Genomic DNA, 6031 nt, shown 5'->3' on the forward strand with positions numbered 1-6031 from the left:
TGTAATATACACAGACTTTGCAAAAGCGTTTGACAAATGCGATCATGGCGTAATAGCACACAAAATACGTGCTAAAGGAATAACTGGGAAAGTAGGGAGATGGATCTTCAACTTCATAACAAATCGAACACAAAGAGTAGTGGTCAGCAGAGTTAAGTCGGAGGCTCCTATAGTGAAGAGCTCTGTTCCACAAGGCACAGTACTCGTCCCCATCTTATTCCTAATCCTCATATCAGACATAGACAGAGATACACCACAGCACCGTATCATCCTTTGCGGATGATACGAGGATCTACACGAGGCTGTCATCTGCTGAGGACGCGGTTAACCTCCAAGAAGATATAAACAAAGTTTTCCAGTGGGCAACGGAAAACAATATGATGTTTAATGAGGACAAATTCCAACTACTCCGTTATGGAAAACTGGAGGAGATAGTAACTAGAACAGAGTATACTACAAACTCTGGCCATACAATAGAGCGGAAAAATAATGTAAGGGACCTGGGAGTAGTAATGTCTGAGGATCTCACTTTCAAGGATCACAACAGTGCCACGATCACAAGTGCAAAGAAAATGATAGGATGGATAATGAGAACGTTCAAAACGAGAGATGCCAAGCCAATGATGATCCTTTTCAAATCACTTGTTCTCTCTAGGCTGGAATACTGCTGTACACTAACATCTTCATTGAAAGCAGGTGAAATTGCAGATCTGGAGAGTGTACAGAGATCCTTTACTGCATGTATAAGTTCTGTGAAGCACCTTAACTACTGGGAACGCTTGGAAGCACTTGACTTGTACACGTTGGAACGCAGGAGAGAGATATATATCATAATCTACACTTGGAAAATCCTGGAAGGAATGGTCCCGAATCTGCACACAGAAATCACTCCCTACGAAAGTAAAAGACTGGGCAGGCGATGCAAAATGCCCCCAATAAAAAGTAGGGGCGCCATTGGTACACTAAGAGAAAACACCATAAGTGTCCGGGGCCCAAGACTGTTCAACAGCCTCCCATCAAGCATTATGGGAATTACCAATAAATCCCTGGCTGCCTTCAAGAGAGAGGTGGACAGATACCTAAAGTCAGTGCCGGATCAGCCGGGCTGTGGCTCGTACGTTGGACTGCATGCGGCCAGCAGTAACAGTCTGGTTGATCAGGCCCTGATCCACCGGGAGGCCTGGTCATGGACTGGGCCGCGGGGGCGTTGATCCCCGGAATAATCTCTGGGTAACCTGAGGTGGACTCCATACTCTCTTTCTATATTATATATATATATATATATATATATATATATATATATATATATAAATATATAAATATATATATATATATATATATATATATATATATATATATATATATATATATATATATATATATATATATTCAAGAATTATGTGGATTAAAGTAAAGGTTGGATGCGAGAAGTGGGTCATAATAAGCGTGTATGCACCTGGAGAAGAGAGGAATGCAGAGGAGAGAGAGAGAGAGATTTTGGGAGATGTTAAGTGAATGTATAGGAGCCTTTGAACCAAGTGAGAGAGTAATTGTGGTAGGGGACCTGAATGCTAAAGTAGGAGAAACTTTTAGAGAGGGTGTGGTAGGTAAGTTTGGGGTCCCAGGTGTAAATGATAATGGGAGCCCTTTGATTGAACTTTGTATAGAAAGGGGTTTAGTTATAGGTAATACATATTTTAAGAAAAAGAGGATAAATAAGTATACACGATATGATGTAGGGCGAAATGACAGTAGTTTGTTGGATTATGTATTGGTAGATAAAAGACTGTTGAGTAGACTTCAGGATGTACATGTTTATAGAGGGGCCACAGATATATCAGATCACTTTCTAGTTGTAGCTACACTGAGAGTAAAAGGTAGATGGGATACAAGGAGAATAGAAGCATCAGGGAAGAGAGAGGTGAAGGTTTATAAACTAAAAGAGGAGGCAGTTAGGGTAAGATATAAACAGCTATTGGAGGATAGATGGGCTAATGAGAGCATAGGCAATGGGGTCGAAGAGGTATGGGGTAGGTTTAAAAATGTAGTGTTAGAGTGTTCAGCAGAAGTTTGTGGTTACAGGAAAGTGGGTGCAGGAGGGAAGAGGAGTGATTGGTGGAATGATGATGTAAAGAGAGTAGTAAGGGAGAAAAAGTTAGCATATGAGAAGTTTTTACAAAGTAGAAGTGATGCAAGGAGGGAAGAGTATATGGAGAAAAAGAGAGAGGTTAAGAGAGTGGTGAAGCAATGTAAAAAGAGAGCAAATGAGAGAGTGGGTGAGATGTTATCAACAAATTTTGTTGAAAATAAGAAAAAGTTTTGGAGTGAGATTAACAAGTTAAGAAAGCCTAGAGAACAAATGGATTTGTCAGTTAAAAATAGGAGAGGAGAGTTATTAAATGGAGAGTTAGAGGTATTGGGAAGATGGAGGGAATATTTTGAGGAATTGTTAAATGTTGATGAAGATAGGGAAGCTGTGATTTCGTGTATAGGGCAAGGAGGAATAACATCTTGTAGGAGTGAGGAAGAGCCAGTTGTGAGTGTGGGGGAAGTTCGTGAGGCAGTATGTAAAATGAAAGGGGGTAAGGCAGCCGGGATTGATGGGATAAAGATAGAAATGTTAAAAGCAGGTGGGGATATAGTTTTGGAGTGGTTGGTGCAATTATTTAATAAATGTATGGAAGAGGGTAAGGTACCTAGGGATTGGCAGAGAGCATGCATAGTTCCTTTGTATAAAGGCAAAGGGGATAAAAGAGAGTGCAAAAATTATAGGGGGATAAGTCTGTTGAGTGTACCTGGTAAAGTGTATGGTAGAGTTATAATTGAAAGAATTAAGAGTAAGACGGAGAATAGGATAGCAGATGAACAAGGAGGCTTTAGGAAAGGTAGGGGGTGTGTGGACCAGGTGTTTACAGTGAAACATATAAGTGAACAGTATTTAGATAAGGCTAAAGAGGTCTTTGTGGCATTTATGGATTTGGAAAAGGCGTATGACAGGGTGGATAGGGGGGCAATGTGGCAGATGTTGCAAGTGTATGGTGTAGGAGGTAGGTTACTGAAAGCAGTGAAGAGTTTTTACGAGGATAGTGAGGCTCAAGTTAGAGTATGTAGGAAAGAGGGAAATTTTTTCCCAGTAAAAGTAGGCCTTAGACAAGGATGTGTGATGTCACCGTGGTTGTTTAATATATTTATAGATGGGGTTGTAAGAGAAGTAAATGCGAGGGTCTTGGCAAGAGGCGTGGAGTTAAAAGATAAAGAATCACACACAAAGTGGGAGTTGTCACAGCTGCTCTTTGCTGATGACACTGTGCTCTTGGGAGATTCTGAAGAGAAGCTGCAGAGATTGGTGGATGAATTTGGTAGGGTGTGCAAAAGAAGAAAATTAAAGGTGAATACAGGAAAGAGTAAGGTTATGAGGATAACAAAAAGATTAGGTGATGAAAGATTGGATATCAGATTGGAGGGAGAGAGTATGGAGGAGGTGAATGTATTCAGATATTTGGGAGTGGACGTGTCAGCGGATGGGTCTATGAAAGATGAGGTGAATCATAGAATTGATGAGGGAAAAAGAGTGAGTGGTGCACTTAGGAGTCTGTGGAGACAAAGAACTTTGTCCTTGGAGGCAAAGAGGGGAATGTATGAGAGTATAGTTTTACCAACGCTCTTATATGGGTGTGAAGCGTGGGTGATGAATGTTGCAGCGAGGAGAAGGCTGGAGGCAGTGGAGATGTCATGTCTGAGGGCAATGTGTGGTGTGAATATAATGCAGAGAATTCGTAGTTTGGAAGTTAGGAGGAGGTGCGGGATTACCAAAACTGTTGTCCAGAGGGCTGAGGAAGGGTTGTTGAGGTGGTTCGGACATGTAGAGAGAATGGAGCGAAACAGAATGACTTCAAGAGTGTATCAGTCTGTAGTGGAAGGAAGGCGGGGTAGGGGTCGGCCTAGGAAGGGTTGGAGGGAGGGGGTAAAGGAGGTTTTGTGTGCGAGGGGCTTGGACTTCCAGCAGGCATGCATGAGCGTGTTTGATAGGAGTGAATGGAGACAAATGGTTTTTAATACTTGACGTGCTGTTGGAGTGTGAGCAAAGTAACATTTATGAAGGGATTCAGGGAAACCGGCAGGCCGGACTTGAGTCCTGGAGATGGGAAGTACAGTGCCTGCACTCTGAAGGAGGGGTGTTAATGTTGCAGTTTAAAAACTGTAGTGTAAAGCACCCTTCTGGCAAGACAGTGATGGAGCGAATGATGGTGAAAGTTTTTCTTTTTCGGGCCACCCTGCCTTGGTGGGAATCGGCCAGTGTGATAATAATAAATATATATATATATATATATATATATATATATATATACATATATATATATATATATATATACATATATATATATATATATACAGTGGTCCCTTGCTTTTCGTAGTTCTCGGCAATCGTAAATTTCGCCAATCATAGGGGTATTTTCATATAAACATGGACTCGCTTTTCATAGGTTGACTCCCGAATAGTAGTTCGTCCAGGATGCTTACGCACAGTGTGAGCAGGGGAGGCCTCCCTACCCAGCCAGTCTGGCATTGTTTACCAGTGAGTGAAGGTCCCCTCAAGTGCTCCTATGAAATATTTCATAATATTCCACTCATTTTAGTGCTTGCAAGTACTAAATAAGCTACCATGACTCCAAAGAAAGCTCCTAGTGCCAAGCCTATGGTAAAGAAGGTGAGAAATATGTACAGTGACAAAGTCTTGTACCATTTTAGGGAAGTGTTAAAGAGACGCCAGAAACAGAGCTCTCTCCACAGTTACTCTGCGAGACAGGACTAGAGTGACTCTCAAGGTGGTCCTAGTGGCATTAAGAAACAGAGAAGAGAAGCAACCCCAGAGAAGCAATTGGTACCTGAGGTGTTGCTGGAAGGGGATTCCCGTTCCAAACTGCAAACAATCCAATCTCTTTCCTCCTCCAGTCTCCCATACACTAAGAAGAATCTCCAATAAAGGTAAGTGTTATGCTGTTAATGTTTCATTCATCATTTTCCATTTTATTGTTTATGTACTACATGTATATTTCATGTAAATTTTTTTTTGTTTTAATACTTCTGAGTGTCAGAAACGGATTAATTGTATTTACATTATTTCTTATGGGGAAAATTGATTCGCAAATCGTAAATTTCGTTTATAGTAGCTCCTCCAGGAACGGATTAATTACGAAAAACGAGGGACCACTGTATAATATATATATATAATGTATATAATATATATATAATATATATATATATAATGTATATATAATATATATATATTATATATATCCAACAGATCTGTTGGAGTGTGAGCAGGGTAATATTTAGTGAAGGGATTCAGGGAAACCGGTTATTTTCATATAGTCGGACTTGAGTCCTGGAAATGGAAAGTACAAAGCCTGCACTTTAAAGGAGGGGTTTGGGATATTGGCAGTTTGGAGGGATATGTTGTGTATCTTTATACGTATATGCTTCTAAACTGTTGTATTCTGAGCACCTCTGCAAAAGCAGTGATAATGTGTGAGTGTGGTGAAAGTGTTGAATGATGATGAAAGTATTTTCTTTCTGGGGATTTTCTTTCTTTTTTGGGTCACCCTGCCTCGGTGGGAGACGACCGACTTGTTGAAAAAAAAAAAAAAATTATATATATATGATTCATTCAATGAGTACGTAAGGAATGTATATGTAAGTAGATGTTTCTTAGAATCATTGTACATGATTATGAGAAACATCAGTTGGGTTTTAGTCTAGTGGTATTTATGTACAATTTTTGACATCAGATGACATTCAATTCAAAAACTTGAATTTTTGAAGGAATGACTATTCCAACTAACAGTCACTTTGCACTTCACTGTATCATATTCAAATTAATAAAATATAATAAAAAAAATAAAAATTCTAATTTCTAAAAATCAATTCCAACTAAAAAAATGACATTACTAAATCAGAGGAACTGGAAACTGCCGAATGTGAGCGCTAAAAGCATGTAGTTTTTTTCAAGCGTTGCGCATAAAGTTTTTTA

The sequence above is a fragment of the Cherax quadricarinatus genome, chromosome 49 (genome assembly GCF_038502225.1).
Source record: "Cherax quadricarinatus isolate ZL_2023a chromosome 49, ASM3850222v1, whole genome shotgun sequence".
In the NCBI taxonomy this organism is placed as follows: domain Eukaryota; kingdom Metazoa; phylum Arthropoda; class Malacostraca; order Decapoda; family Parastacidae; genus Cherax; species Cherax quadricarinatus.